The following is a 17,330-nucleotide window of genomic DNA, read 5'->3' as shown; positions in this document are numbered from 1 at the left end:
TTCTTTATGTATGTATAAACAATGAGCAAAATGGAAATTAATATATTCACAAAGAAAGATTTAATGAAAATTGAATACATGGTTGTGCTTTAAGGATCTCAGTTTTGTAAATTTTAGAAAGATGGATTAAACCATGCAAGAAATAGTTGCCGAAAATTTGGTATTCTAAATGATGAAAACTGTAATTCTAATTCCTACAAGAAACAAACAGAAATTTTAATTTAAAGCTGAAAATAAAAATTCCAAAGAAATGATTTAACAAACACTTGAGTTGAGTATGAGACTCTCTTTGTTTCGGTTTCTAAAATGTTTCCTCGATTAACAATCTAGTCAAGACACTGATAAACGGAAGATAAAAGGTTATGCTCAAGTTTTGCAATATATTTCCTAAGGGATTCACAACTTTACTAACCAAACACACTTTAACAATCAACTGAGAGAAGCCTTGATAATTTTCAAGTATTTGTTGTGCCTTACGTCAACAACAAATCAAGGGCAAGAGTCGCACTCTATTTTCAATTCAAATCTGACTAGCAACAAGCGAAATCACTATTCATCAACAAAATATTGCATTTAACTAAAATCCAAAACAAATCAAGTCTCATTCCACAATCCAAGCTTTAGAAATTAGCTTCACAGTATTTGTAAAAGCAAAAATTAATCTAAATAAAATCATCACAAAAACCGAGAGCAAAAGAAATCCAAATGGGTTGAACCCTAGAATGCAAAAATTAGCTTCTCCAAGAAAACGCCCTGACCAAAATGACCAAGAAAAGTAAAGATCGAAATCGTAAAACTCAACTGTCCGAAAAGAACTCAAAATAAAAACAGTAGAAATTGATCCTAATGTGCTGAAGAAGAGACCAGAAAAATAGAAGTAAACTCAGCCAATGCTATCCAAAAAAAAAAATGAAAAAGAGAGGACAACAAAAAAAAAAAAAAACTGCGAAAAAAACCCCATACGTAAAACCAGAAAAATAAAAATGAGAAGAAGCTTTCACGATTTTTTCTTTTCCTTTTATATCTCTCCTTCATCATTTGTGCGTCCCACTCCCAAATCCCCATTGCTGCAGGTAGGCATGCTCATTTGATTCGCTCCACTTCACTCACGCAGCAGCTACATTTCACTCTAGCTGCAGAATGTGTTCCTCTCCTACCGTACGTTCACTCCCAGAGCACAGCCATCAGACCACATGGTCTTCCCTTAGGTCTTAGTTTAATCTTCAATCTTCAAGTCTAGAGTCCCTCACGGACTTCACCCTCCAAACTCTCCAATGGGCCAAGATTGTACGTGGGCCTCCTTGAAACCATTTATCATAAGCTAAAAAGCCGCCTGAACAATTGCAACATGCAAACGAGTATTATCTTATTAAAATATTAAAATAATCATTTCACATGCCAAAACCCAATTAACTCATATTATCTTATTAATACTCTTATTTTAATAACTAAAACTCATTTAACCCAAGATATTAAGAGTATCAATAAAGTATAATTGACCATTTATCACAAACCAAACTAGTCCAAAATCGATAAAATTGGAAGTATTGGTTTAAGAATGTAATTGGTGTAATATCAATTTTTCAAATCTCAAAATCAGTATATACTGGCTCATTTATAAAATATGTTCAAAATCAGACTAAATCGAACTGGTTACACCCCTAATGCACCTATTCCCAAGATCTTCCGCATGATCGAGCTATAACAGTAGTGGCACAGAAATCCTATTTGGCAAGGAAAATGTTCCAACTTTAATATGCTGATTCAGTATGCACCAATCCAGTTTTGTGAGGAAAGGGAACAAAGACAATGCATTGCAATAGAACTAACAGAACAAAAATGAGGGGAAATACCTTCCATTTTGACATAACTAGGAGGTTGTGAGGGATCAGGTTGTGGAGAAATGCCTAGAGGTGAATCTGATTTAATTTGAAGTTGGAGAACATTGAGAAGCTATTGAAGTTGCTCTTGAGAAAAAACTTGACCAAAATTGGAAACTGTATTTGCCTCTAGGGAAGTAGACTCTTGATTAGCAAAGTATCGGTGAGAACCATATTTAGAATCACTAGGATTCTTCTTCTTTGCAAGCCAGCTTGAGGGATAACCATGAAGTTCAAAACACTTGTCTCAAATGTAATCTTTGCGGTTACAATGTGTGCAATGAGGAGGTTCCCTCTAACCACTAGAATTAAAATTTTTCCTTGGTACAGCAGCAACAATTGGTTCAGAAGACTTGTGAATTTGAGAGGCTGACATTGCAATATTGTCTTGATTCAAAGAAGAAGTGCGAGAGAATCCACGTTGTTGCTCTTCTTGAATGATTAAGGAATAAATTTCATCCAACGAAGGGAATGGCTTCATAAGGAGAATGTTACCTCTGGTAGTGAGAAAATTCCCATTCAGTCCCATGAGAAAAAGCATTGTAAGGTTTTTCTCTTCATGAGCAGCGGAATCAAGAACTTTACAAGTGCAGGCAGCACATTTTCCACATGTACTGACAGGAATAGGCGAAAATTGATACCATTCATTCCACAAAGATTCAATATGAGTGAAATAATCACTCACAGATGATTGATCCTAAGTGATGTTGTTAAGAGCTTGTTGTATTTCGAAAATTCGAGCTTCGTTACTCTGTTGAAATCGATGTTTCAACAAATCCCATATTTTCTCAGTAGTTTCGATGTACAAAATTACCTGTGCAATTTTTGGAGTCACTGAGGCACAGATCCAAGAAGAAACCATGAGATTGCAGCGAAACCAAGCATTGTAGTTAGAGTTATCTATTTTTGGAGGTTGCAGACTACCGTCAATGAAGCCGATCCTGTTCCGAGAGCCAATTTCCATAAGCATAACACCACTCCAAGAATAATAATTCGTGTCGTTAACCTTTAGAGAGATGATTGCAGTGCTGGAAACATCTGCCGGAGTAATCGCAAATTGACTATCAACAGTACTTGGCGAAGAAGATGAACTCGACATACTGTAAGATCAAGAAGAAAGCAGAGTGCAAAGGCAAGCGAAAGGGATGTTTCTTTTGATACCATGTAGAAACCCTATAATAGGAAAATACTTGGGAAAATATTCCTCTTGCTCGTAAACTCTTATTTCACAAATGATATGAACCCGCAGGAATGAAATCCCTTGAACCCACAATCAATTTGAAAACTCTCCAAGAAAGCCAAATTCAAGTTAATTGATGGAAAATCAAGACCCGATGAGAACTCGTTTCAAGAACTTAGATTATATTAAAATCTAGATTCGTTGAAAAACCCGTCTCAAGAACCTAGATTACAAAGGAGGAACACCACAAAGGTTGTAATTTACCTTTGATAAGTTCAAAAGTTCAATTAAGAACAAGAGGAGAAAAACTCAACTCACAATGAATAAATTCATCAAATTTCATAAGCTTTTTAACATGAGGCAACAAGGAGTATTTAAAGCAAAACCTAATCAAACCCCAGCCAAGATAAATCCCCATCTTCCAAAAATGCCCCTAGATGAACAGTTCCACGGCTACAATATGACGCTTCAGTAACTCGGCTACAGTACTTTTGAAACCCTAGTTTGCTACAGTACTTCTTAAAACCCTAGTTCAATAAAATAATAAATTTTCCAGCATGCCCTTGAATAGACCCCTTAAGTCCTTCCCATAATAAACTCAATTATTTTAAACTAATAAAATAAGTCATTTAAATGAATTAAATAAGTTAAAAGCCTTCAAGTGCCCAAAGCGTTTAAGTCATGTTGTTGCCCTCTTCCATAGCTTATCAAAACTGGATCCTTATCCTTCAAGTCCATCTTGAATATTTAGCTCTTGCAAGACTCGTCTCAAATGGATTGCACCAATCCTTGCATTGCTTCCTTGATCTTCTTAGCTCTTGATTTTGTAATTAGCCCATCTGGAACATGCAAAAGATGTTTAAGTTTGGGCCCACTTTGGTTCCCATCATTCCCCCTCTCCTCAAAAGGATTCGACCTCGAATCTCCACTTGGATTAAAGGAAAAAATGGTTAGTAATATTGAAAATAGCAGAAACAAGATACTTACCTGGAGGACCCATTAGATATGCATTATCATTAATTTGTTCAAGAATTTGGAAAAATCCATCCAAGCTACTCTTGTCATCAACAGGTAAAGGTGTTAAATCTAAAGGAGTAAATGGATTAAGTCTATAAACAATTTCAAAAGGTGAAAATTGAGTAGTAGCATGAACACTCAAATTATATGTAAACTCAATGAATGTCAAACAATACTCCCACAAATATTCATGCAACAAGTCAATGTATGGCAAATGATACTCACACAAACGTTCATGAAACACACCTAAAGCTTTCCTTACACCAAAATAACCACTTCAATTATATGCAAACTCAATAAATGGCAAGCAATATTCCTACAAATATTCATGCAACACGTTAATCAATGACAAATGATATTTCCACAAACATTCATGCAACACTTCAATGAATGACAAATGATATTCCCACAAACGTTCATGCAACACATCAATGAATAACAAATGATACTTCCACAAACGTTCATGCAACACGTCATTGAATGGCAAATGATACTCTCGCAAACGTTCATGCAAAATATCAATGATTGACAAGTGATACTTCCACAAACGTTCATGCAACATATCATTGAATGGTAAATGATATTCCCACAAACGTTCATGCACCTCGTCTAAAATCCATTTTACACCATAATGACCCAACAAACCACATCCATGCACTACCATCTCACGCATAACACTAATACGCTCACAAAGTTTATTCTCTCTAAACAAATATCAATCTAGTCTATAACACTTACCAAACGACGCATTCTCACACGCTCCATACACACTAGCAAAGTCATCATCATTAACATGCAAATCCTTATTATATTCAAATCTCAATAATTTTGCATATAAAATGAAGACAATGACATACCTTTTTGGTAAAGCATCAACTACAAAAGTTTCCTTAGCTTGTGTGGAATTGATTTCATGAGAAAAAATCTCAATTCAGTCCTCCCACTTAGCATGCATTATAGTCAACGACTTACCTTGTCCCTTCAAGTGTGTTAAGGACTCATGTTCTTCAAAGAAAGGTCGGTTAGGAATTGTCGCACCTGTCACAAAATCAATGCAGTGCTCTATCTCCCTAATAGGTGGCAATCCACTAAACACACCTCTAGGAAACACGACCTCATATCCCTGCAATAAAATGACAACAACACTAGGCAAAGATACGTCAAATTCGTTAGTATTAAGACTCGCCTTAGTAGAAAAACTCCCTCTCATTTTTCTCTTTGTTTCTCTCTCACTTTCTTCACTCTTTCTTTTCTTTACACATTATTTTTCCTTTTCACTCTCGTTTTCCCTTTCACTCTCTTTTTGCTTTTCACTCTTTTTTTTTCTATCACTCTCTTTTCATTCTTCTTTTTTTGAACTCTCGACCTGACAATTGTTTTTCAACTCATTCTCTCTTTCTCTTGAGGTCTCAGCTTCACCATCATCTTTTTTCTTTCTTATTTTTCTCTCTCTCTCCTTTTCGGCCTCACTATTTGTTTTTTTCTCAATCTCACATTCACTCTTCCTTTTTAGCTCAATCTCACTTTCACTCTTACTTTTTAGCTCAATCTCACTTTCACTTTTTCTTTTTTGATCACTCTCATTTTCACTCTTTCTTTTTTTATCAACCTCATTTTCACTCTTTATTTTTTGAGCAATCTCACTTTTCAGTTTCAATTGGTCTCCATGGACCTGTGTTGGAGTTATGGCACAATAGCCCATTTTCATAATTTCGGACGAAACGCTTGTTCGAAATTGTGAAATTATTTTTAAGGGTACTTCAAGGTTGAATTTCGGTAAACGATTTTCACTATAGGTTAATATGAATATTTAGAATTTTTCAGTACTAAGTTTATTATGATTGTTTTAGAGTGAATAGTAACCTCGATAAGCACACTCAGTGCAGTGTTTTTAAAATCACAGTGTGGAATGTCCAAATTATGTTAGAGAAGTTTTATTTGAACACTTGGCAAGATCTTAGCCACACATAGTGAATAATATTAGAGACTTGGAACAAAGAGGAACCATTAGATAAGATTTGTGAAGGAAATCAATGTGTGAAATCATATCACCTAAGCAAAACTTTGTTTCATCTGTTCAACCAAATTGTGCCAGACCAAATAATGTTTCAATCCTAGCAAAACTCTAAATAGTTTGAATCCAATTGAAACCCCAAAAGTTTGGTTGAAACTGAAATCCTAAACGGTTTTCCCAAACCCTAAAGTTGGCCTCCAAACCCTTTTTAACCCGATTTCTAGCATTGTGTTTAATCATTTGATTAAATCACTTCCACATGCTATTAATTAATCAAATCCTTGTTATGACATCATTATCCCACCTTTTAAACCTTGGAAATTTGATTGGGCCAAGAAAAATTAATTTTGGGCTTGATAGCATCTCAAACCCTAACCAAACCCCCTTTAAACCCCAAATTAAAGCCCACTTGGTTGGGGTCCACCAAGGCCCACGAAATTGGCCACCTTGGCAAAGTTTCTTGAAGAAGTTTCCTCCCCCACATGGAAGATCATCCACTGCCATTGACAGCAACCCATTAGTGCCTTGATGTGAAGAGAAGTCCACTCCATCAACCTCCATCTCTCACAGCTGCTGCAGGCAGTCCTTTGCCCTCATTACTCTCCACTTTATGTCACATAGCCAACTCCAATCAAGAGTCTTTCAAGCCCATAAATTCACCCTTCAGGAGTCTAAAGTCGTGCAAAACTCACTTCTCTCCATTTTATCACTTCTTCCCCCCATTCTTAGAGAGAAACCCAAAAGAGCACTCTCAGGTAGATTTCTGGGTCTTTTTATGTGGCCATTTTTTACTCTTTTAGGTATTTTATTACGATTATGCCTTCATGAAATTTTTTCATATTTGAATCTAGTTTCCGTAGATATCTTATTAGTCTCATTACATGCTCATTTGTTTGGTCAAAAGTATTTTTAACCATGGAAAGGTCATTCTGGGCGTGAAACTGAAGAGTATGATATGTTTTGGAATTTCCATTATGGAGTGTTTTTAGCATGTGTTTATGAATTTTCATTGAGGTTTTTTTGCATGAATAAAGTTTTTGATGATAGATTTCCTTAGATTTAGAGACTTGAAAACTGGAAGTGGAAAAACAGTTTTTGTTTTGTGAAAGTTTGAATATTTCATGGTTTAATCTTATTCCAAAGGCTTTGATATTTAGTGTTAGGATGTTATTTCAAAGATATTTAGTGTTAGTTTTAAAGATACAATTTTCTATGCAAGAGGATTTCGGTTTTGCCTAAGATTTTATATTTTTAGGTTAGATCCATATTTTATTGAGTTTAAGCCATGTGATTTTAAGTTTGATGGCTGGATCTTCTTTAGGACACATTTTGTAAACCATGAGACATTTTAGTTTGAACATCACTTCTGTATAAGCCATGGATCAAGAGATTGATCAAAGTTAGTGGAGAGAAAAGTTTCTGTTTTGGACTAAGTTTAAAACCAAAAACTCCAAGTGTTGTTTTGTGATTTTTGGTGGCTTTCGTTTGATGATTTAAAGCATGGTTGATCTTAGGATGATGTTATGAATATGTTAGAAGTAAGATTTGAGTTTTTTGGAATTCTTAGAGATGTTTTTATTAAGGTCAAAACTTGTGATTTAAGGGTTTACTTTTTGTTAAAAAGTTTGAGTATTTTTACAAAAAGTTTGGTGTTGATGATTAGTTTTTTCTTAATGGATATTTTAAGTGTATTTTTAAACTTAGGATAGGAAGATCCATGTTACAAAATTTTGGTTTAATCATGGGTTTTGAAGATGGAAGAAATTGCAAGTAAAATCAAGAGAAATGACCTATGAATGTTTCGGCCATTATGAGTTTTCCATAGTTGTGAATGGTTTTAAATTTTTCTGAGTTGTTATTTGAGTTTAGGACAAAATTTACATGAGGAATGTAAATTTTGGTAATTTTTGGAGTTAGGATATGAAATCCTTAAGTTAGGGGTAAAATGGTTATTTTTCCACATCTAGAAGGTAAAATGGTTATTTTACTCTAAGTTGTCTATTTTCACATTTATAATTGTTAGTGATTAAAGTTATAACTTTTAGAATACCCACTTACAGTTCCTTGTGTTCACCCTTCAATCTCGTAGAATGCGACGATCGAGGTAAGTTAACTCTTAACTTACTATCAGTTTATTGTGTATGTGTGATGAGTAAGGGAGCTATAGTTTATGTTTGTATGTTGTTATATATGTCATGTCATCACATGTTTATCTGTTACATGAATTATTCTATCACGAAATAATTATCTATTACACAATATATTCTATCTCATGTTACTTTTTGTTGCAAGTATGTCACATTACGTATATCATCTGTTGCATGTATGTCATGTCATGTAATATTTATTGTTACATGTTATGTCATGTTACGAAATATTGACTGTTACATGTATGCCATGTTATGAAATGTTGTATATTACATTTATGTCTCAAAGTATGTCATATCCGTCATCTTACGTTCATGTCACGTTATGCTACGTCAAGACTTCTGTCTTTTATGTCAATTCATGTCACGCCACGTTACGAAATGTCATGTATGCTAGTTAAGTTATTCATGTCAATCACGACCCTAAGTGCTAAGATGGGATAATATCCTAATAGAACTCATTTGTTCACGCTGGAGTGTCTAAATAGGTGTGAAATTTCCTGGGTTGACGAAATATAGTCAACAGGTTGCAAATGGGGCTTAACTAGCTAGTCACCGGAGCGCGCCAGGCACTAAAGCCGATGGAGCCACATATTATGTTACGTGTGTCCACAGCAAGTGTGGTACAAACAATTTATGGGGCCACAACAACTGTGGAGTACATTAAACGCACTTACAACTGGTATAGACATATATGCTGTGATGCGATAATCGGCAGGGACACACAGCTAAAGGGGACCCATGTAGCACCCGTATGGTCACTTTATGATTAAGTCTATTGAAAAAGATTCCAAGTTCATGTATTTCATGTTCAAGTCATGTTTCACATTATGTTATGTTCAAGTTTACGTTCAAGTTTACATTCATGTCAAGTTTCAAATTCATGTTAATCATGGTAACCCCATGAGATAAGATTACTCAATCATGGTGACTCCATGAGACAAGAATACGTTTCAAGTTCATGTTTATGTCATGTTATGTCATGTTCACGTTATGTTTCAAGTTTACATTTATGTTATGCCATGCTCAGGTTTATGTTATGTTCAAGTTGATGTTCACGTTCATGCTATGTTTCAAGTCCATGTTATGTTTCAAGTTCACGTTCATGCTATGTTGCTAGTCCATGTTATGTTTTAAGTTCATGTACATGCCATGTCACGTCAAGCTAAGTTTCAGTTTCAGTTCAAGTTATGTCATTTATGCCATGCTATATATTAAGTTATGCTATGCTACTTATGACTTTGATTATGCATTCATACTTTTAGTCACATGCATGCATTATTAACCTGTGTGGAAGTTTCCCTGTTAACTTGCTAATCAAATCTCACTGTGGTAGTCCCAACTACCATTTCCCTAAATGGTAGGCGATGTGTCAGGATTAGAGCAGGGAGCAGACACTGGCAGACTGGAGAGGTTGACTAGACGCCGTAGACGCAACACGAAGCTTGTAGCCTCCATAGTTAGGTCTTTGGATAGTATTCCGGCATCATCAGTCGAGTTACGTGAGTTACTCAACGAACTAGCCCAATAGTGTACTTTAGCATTGTAATTATAGAGGCAAGTCTTTGTTGTTTTGAGATTACAGTCTTCTGAGACCTGTGCTGTAATCGTGGATGTTTTAAGTATGCATTATTTATGTTTTAACTATTTGAGATATTATAAGTTTGGTGCACAGTATTGCTCAAAAACAAAATTATTCGCTGCAAATATTGCATAATGCTATATGCATGTTAGGAATATTGCATCTTATATGTCATGAACGGGGGCAGGTAACCTTATGTTGCATGCCCCGATGTTTCGGATGTTCGTTCGATCCCAAGCAGAATCTAGGGACGTCACAGGATGGATAAAGGTCCCAAGTCAAAAATTTAGGTCCTAACTCTAAGTCGGAAACTGAAGATAGGATGGAAAAAGGTATTATCGAATTATTCCGGAATCATCTATTCAAATTAAATTTATGGATTGTGCAATTTACTCATTGACAGGAAAAAAAAAAATGAAAAGTCTAACTAATAGAACAAACACAATCAAAACTGAAATATAAATTAAAGTTAAGTAGTCTTCTTCAAAATATACATATGTGTACAAGAAATTACTGAACTCTTGTCGAATAGGAAAAAATAATATCAAAAAGCAAAATACTTCTCATAATTTTTTTGATTATACATAATTATATAAAAAATTATATAATTTAACATTAATATTTAAATATGTATATAAATATAATTGAATTTACTGAGTCAGAAATTGAAGGTCCTAACCGCAGGCATTCTTTCCAAAATCTGACTCATCAACTTTATTTTGAAGCTCAGGATAACCTCACCTACATTGCAGTACGACGGCGATCACCCCCGCCAGCCACCTCTGACCCCGTTTAGAACTTAGATTCAAATTAATTTAATTCAGTCTAATTTTAAGTTAAATCTAATATCAAAATACTCAACTTTTAAATTACTAAACTCATTTTAACTCAAAATCTTTTTATACATGAGACCCACAACTTTTTTCAACTCAACACCTCTTTACATTGTGACCAACAACTTTTTTCAACTTCTTATAAATATATATAAACTCATCTTAATGTTTAAATATATTTAAATTTATCTTAGGTGGACTTTACAAAACTCACTTCATCATCTCAACTCACTACTATTTATAAAGAATTATACTCATCTCAATTCAACTCAACAACCAATCGGCCTTAGTCTCTGCCTCCTTGAGGTTGGACTTGTCAATCCGACACCAAGTTAATTTTAGATGTGTGAAGGGGAAAAATGCCCATAACCCATAAATTGGGCCTAGCCCATCAAGACATCACCAGAGATAAAAGGGGAACAAGAAAAAAGATAAAGAAGACAAGAGGGAGAGAAGAGGGATATGAGGGCTATAAAATATCAGAGGGTTAGGGGAAGAAGGCAAGTGTTCAGGCAAGGGAGATCTGCCAACTCATGGCAAACTGGCATGTACAGTAAAGAGTCAGGCAAACATATAAAAGTTGATGCGCAGACGGATCAAAAAAGGGAAAAAAGGACGATGAACATATGGATCAAAAAAGAGATCGATAGAGACAACATAAAAAGGGTAAGTATAGGAAGAGCTCCAAACTTTTCTATATAGTGAGATATGAGGATCTATGAGTGACTGTAAACACATATATTATAGCGGAGACTTCCCTCCCCAAACCCCCGTGGACATAGGCATGTTGCCGAACTACATAAATATTGGTGTCCTTCATTTTTTACTTTTCTTGCACTTATTTTTCATTCACCGTCATGGACGTATGAACCACCACCCTACAGCCACACCTGAACACTACCAGGGGCTCTAAATAATTCACATCGAAGCATTGTCGGCGTAAATTTGCTTAGGCCCGTAAAGCATGACATCAACAATGGCGCCGTCTGTGGGATCTCTGTTTCCCTTAATCCACGTGTCTTTCATATGTCGGCAATAACACGCTCTCAAAGCTTGTGATGTGAAGAAGAACAAACTGAAGTGATGGAAGGAAGAGCTGACGAACAGTCTGCAATAACACATAAGGAGAATGCAATAAAAGTGGAAGAATGATGATTTTTCGATGCACTGAATAAATTTAGAATAATGAAGGAAGCAACCTCCATATACGTACTCCATGTTTCATTATTTTGATTTTTTATTAAGCTAGTTTAAAAATTGGGTGAGTAAGCTCTGCGTCACCCAGATAATGTAGCACTTGCAGCTTGAGTGCTGAGCCACTTACTTTCCAAGCTTGGGGACATGAATTATGCAGAGGCACATACATATCTAGATAGTAAATGAAAGCCTAGATGCACAGTACCCATCAAAGCACTGTGTTATACGTATCATACATGGCACTGTGCATTGCCACGTATGAGTAGTCTATGCATGGCACATATAGTGTCGTGCATGGAGAATCAGCGAGTGCATGTCCTGTGCACCTGAGCGGGGCACCCAACGCTGCCGTGTGCAGCCAAGAGCAGCAGGCGAGAACTCTGGGCCACCACACCGGCCACTGGAATTTTATGCCACGACCATGGTGGTCACTGAAACCAAAGGCAATGCACGATGCCACCACGAGATATCACCCCACAAAGATCGAGAGGCTCATGGCTAAGCCCACCTAACCTTTCGGTGGTCACTACTGAGGCCGCTGGAAGTTTCTATCTCCTATCGGCTCACCACCATCACCAGGAGCCGAATGGGTGCTCTGTACAGAATACGTCTGCATGCAACTCCACCGTGAACTGTGCAAGTGCACGGGGCATAGCCTCATGTGCACCTAGAGCTCTCGGCGCCACACCGCGAGCCTAGTCACCATCTAGCGGTCGCCACCTGGACCGCTAGTGGTCTCTGACTCCAGTGTTCTCGTACGCACCATGCCATGTGCATAGAGAGTAGGCTGAAACCCATCTACAACACAATAGAAGGGTGTCACCATGTGGTTCGTTGGACCCGTCTATCTTTACTGGAGTGTCATCGGCGGCTCCCCATCCCAGGGAAGTGGCCCCACCAAAAATAGCCACATACGCAGCCTTGTGTGCGGAGGAAAACACAGGAAGCCTAGTCCTGGAGACTGCCGACCTGCTGGCAACCACCAAGCAACTCACTGGTACAATTTGCTACCCGTAAGGTGGTTCTCGAACGCCCAGGCCAACCAACGACAACTATCTCCCCATTGGCTTGGAAACACAGCACGGTAACAACAAAATGTACAAACCACTCAGCTCGGAAACATAGCTTGGTAAACTACAAAGAGTGGGAAATCCTCAGCTCGGTAAAATACATGCACGGAGACAACAAAATGCACGCACTACTCAGCTTGGAAACTCAGCAAGGTAAACTACAAAAAATGGGAAATCCTTCGCTCGGTAAAATACATGCACGTGAAGCACCTACTCAGATCCTCCAGCTCGGAAACAACATGCACATAATTCCTCAGCTCGGCAACGACATGCATGGGTCCCTCAGCTCACTCAAAAACTCACTTGCACGTGATACACCTACTCGGACTTTCCTATACTCGGAAACCATTGTACGTGAAGCAACTACTCGGAAGCCATCACACGGCAACATCTGCCATGTACAGGAAACCCATGGCGGACCAGACCAGTCACATAAACAAATCGATATTGCACAAATTTGCATGAGAATTTACTGTTCTGCTCGGATCGATTTTTCTACTTAGCTTGGTTATGCTTCTCGGCTCTGCTCTACTATACTATTCTGCTCTACACTGTTGTGTAGGCAAGCATGGACTCTCCCTAACTAAAACTCCAGGTTTGTTACGCTCAAAATTCATGTGAATTCTGCTTATACTAACAAAGCTATTTTTTGGGGCTTGAAATAGCAAAACACCGATAATACGAGCCATCTAGGCACTGCTCGGTACCCAATATAGCTTCATTAGAATGAACTGCTAGGAGTGAAAGGTCAAGAACTACCCGACCTACCAGAAACAAGCATTGGTGAGGGAGTAGGGCCTTCGGGCTCTGTCAACCTATAAGTGCCAATCATAATGCATTGGTGAGGGAGCAAGGCCTTCGGGCTCTGACAACCTATAAGTGCCAATCAGAATGCATTGGTGAGGGAGCAGGGCCTTCAGGCTTTGCCAACCTATAAGTGCCAATCGAAACGCATTGGTGAGGGAGCAGGACCCTCAAACTCTGTCAACCTATAAGTGCCAATTGAAATGCATTGGTGAGGGAGCAGGGTCTTTAGGGTCTGCCAGCCTGTAAGTGCCAATTGGAACGCAATGGTGAGGGAGCAGGGCCCTTGGGCTCTGCGAACCTATAAGAGCCAATTGGAGAACAAATAAAGCAACAGAAGAAGCAATAAAAATGAGAGACAACAAAGAAAAAAGAAACCATACAACCAGGAACACAAAATTATTTTATCATACAGTCTAGCCTTTGCAGGGTACAAACCTAGTCACTTCATCTGCCACAAAGGAAATAAAAGGAAACAAAAGGAAAAGTAGTGAAATAAAGAGAAGTATAGTTCGGTGAAGCACCATATGCATGGACTCCTCATAGCCCGAAGTCCCTCAGCAAGCTCTCCCTAGAAGGCACTCCTAATCGTTTATCTTTCTCAAAACTTATGTGAATTTTATTTCACTAACTTAATTATTTTTTGTGGTGCGAAAATCAACGGAATCTCCATAAACAAAACCTCCATTAACATAATCTCCATTAACAAAATCTCTATCAACAAAATCTCCATAAATGAAATCTCCATCAGTGGAATCTCTATCAACAAAACCGAGTACCTAGAATTTTGCGAGTTTCGCACTCGTATCATATGCGGTCAAGAATATCTCCGCGCTCGTGCTTTATGCGGTCGAATACATCTCCCGCTCCATTCAAGCTCCACGCTCACACTTTACGCGGTCGAGTACTTCTTCCACTCCATTCAAGCTTCGCACTTGCACTTTACGCAGTCGAGTACATCTCCTGCTCCATTCAAGCTCCGTACTTGTGCTTTAGCGGACGAGTACATCTCCCACACCATTTGAGTTCCGTGCTCATGCTTTACGCGGTCGAGTACATCTCCCCCACCATTCGAGCTCCACAATTCGAGCTCCGCGCTCGCGCTTTACGTGGTTGAGTACATCTCCCGCCATATTCAAGCTTCGTGCTTGCAGCATACGTTCTCTCAACATCAAAACTTTTATAATTTCCAGCCCGCATGTGTGCTAAAAATTAGCGAGGTTCTATGAAGGGGAAAAATGCCCATAGTCCATAAATTGGACCCAGCCCATCAAGACATCACTAGTGACAAAAGGGGAACAAGAAAAGAGATAAAGGAGACAAGAGGGATACAAGAGGGATATGAGGGCTGTAAAATGTCAGAGGGTCAGGGGAAGAAGACAAAGTGTTCATGCAAGGGAGATCTGCCAACTCATGGCAAGCTGACATGTACAGTAAAGAGTCAAGCAAACATATAAAAGACGATGAACATATGGATCAAAAAGGGAAAAAAAGATTATCAACAGACGGATAAAAAAAAAGATCAACGGAGACAACATAAAAAGGGTTAGCAGCCTCTCGAGCAAGACATCATCTCCAATAGGAAGAGCTCCAACCTTCTCTATATAGTAAGATATGAGGATCTATGAGTGACTGTAAACACATATATTATAGCGAAGACTTCTCTCCACAAACCCCTGTGGACATAGGCACGTTGCCGAACCACGTAAATATTGGTGTTCGTCTCCTTTTACTTTTCTTGCACTTATTTTTCATTTACCGTCATGGACGTACAAACCGCCACCGTACAGCCGCACTAAATACTTCCGGGAGCTCCAAATAATTCACATCGAAGTACTGTTGGCGGAGATTTGCCCAGGCCCACGAAACACAAAATCAACATGGTGCTAGGAAGGGCTAGATTTGCTGAAATATAGTGCCTTTGCTTTCTTGACATCGGATTTTAGAAAAAAATTTCCAATTGCCATAAATGACGATGATGATTTTTTCAGTCGCTAGTGCTTATGGTGGACAATGGGAATCCCAACCAACAAGCAAACTAATTGTATTTTGTGACGTCTGTTTCTATGGGTGGAGGTAGCCATCCCAAGTCACAAATAGGATGGTGGGCAGAATTTATCTTAAGTAGAATTAGTATTAATGGAAATGAGATTAAACGAAAATTTTGTGAATAATAGTAAGATGATTTATGAATATATAATATGAATTAAGTATTTATTATATTTTGAAAAATGAGAGAAAAAAATTGAAGAAAAAAAATTGTAAAATTAATATATTGCTAGAATATAATTTTTTAGTCTTATTTTTATTTTGAAATTGGAAAATTTTGAATTATTTTTTGTTTTTTATTTAAAAATTTAGAAAAGTTGTAATAATTAGTTTGAAAGTATTTGTAGTGAATAATGTTTAGGGATAAAATGAGATGGAAATTGTTTCTAACTAGCACCTAAGACTTTTAGAATTTTTAAGGTTTTAGATTTTTCATTTTCATAATTTTAATCCAGTATTGTTTTGCTTATATAAAAATGATAGAATAATGAGGTGTCCACTTAGGAAGGGTGTAAAATCTAGGTTTTATACCAAGTCCTGATAGCAAGCATTTTTGCATTTAATTAGACTTTTAAAAAATATGTACTTATTAAATACTCAAATGACACTTGACATTTTTATAGATGACTAATTTGGAGGGAAATTCTTTCCTAATTTTAATAATATATATATATATATATTATTATAACCTAAGTAACTTAAGTTTTATAAACTTAAGAAAATAATTATTAATATGAACTCATAGAAATTAATAAGATTTTAAGTACTAAAATTTATTTGATTTTGAAAACTTAAGTTAATCTAGCAGCGCGTGAATGAAGTCACATTAAAGAGTCTAATTCAGCAAGGTGATGCTAATTTCTGGTATGATAATTGGCTAGGAGATGGCGCTATCTTTGAGACACAAGAGGTGAGAGGGAACCCATGACTTAGAGTGGCTGATGTATGGACATCGAATGGGTGGGATATTGGCAGATTATAGGACTTGGTTTCGGCATATTGTGTGCAAAAAATAACTTGAAAGGATCATTAAAGTCTGGGAAAGATGTTCGCATTTGGCAGCCTAACGTAGATGGGATCTTTACCACTAAATCAATTTGGGATATAATCCGAGATCATGGGAATATTTGTCCATGGCGTAAGTGGCTATGGCAAAAATATGTTCCATAAAAAATGTCTTTTGTGTGTTGGCGAGCTCGGAGAGAAGCTTTACCAGTAGATGAGAGGATTAGGAAGCTTGGCATTTTGATGGCGTCAAAGTCTAATTGTTGTATTGCTCCTCAACAAGAAACCATGGATCATGTGTTGTGTAATGGTGAATTAGCTTCTAAAGTCTGGAAATATCTTGCTAATGTGTTAGGAGTTAGATTGAGTCATTTCAACACATTGCAAGGTATTATGAATTTTTGGTGGTTAAGGGGGTTGGCATCTACCCAAGTTGCACTTTGCAGAGGTATTTTGCCTATAGTGATCTCTTGGGCCTTATGGAAAAATTGGTGTGTACCTAGCATGGAGGATTTGAAGTCAAATTGTTATGATGTTATTCGAGTGGTTAAA

Source organism: Juglans regia, unplaced genomic scaffold (assembly GCF_001411555.2).
Source record: "Juglans regia cultivar Chandler unplaced genomic scaffold, Walnut 2.0 Scaffold_25922, whole genome shotgun sequence".
Lineage (NCBI taxonomy): Eukaryota > Viridiplantae > Streptophyta > Magnoliopsida > Fagales > Juglandaceae > Juglans > Juglans regia.
The sequence above is the reverse complement of the archived record's forward strand: the minus strand, read 5'-3'. Positions refer to the sequence as shown.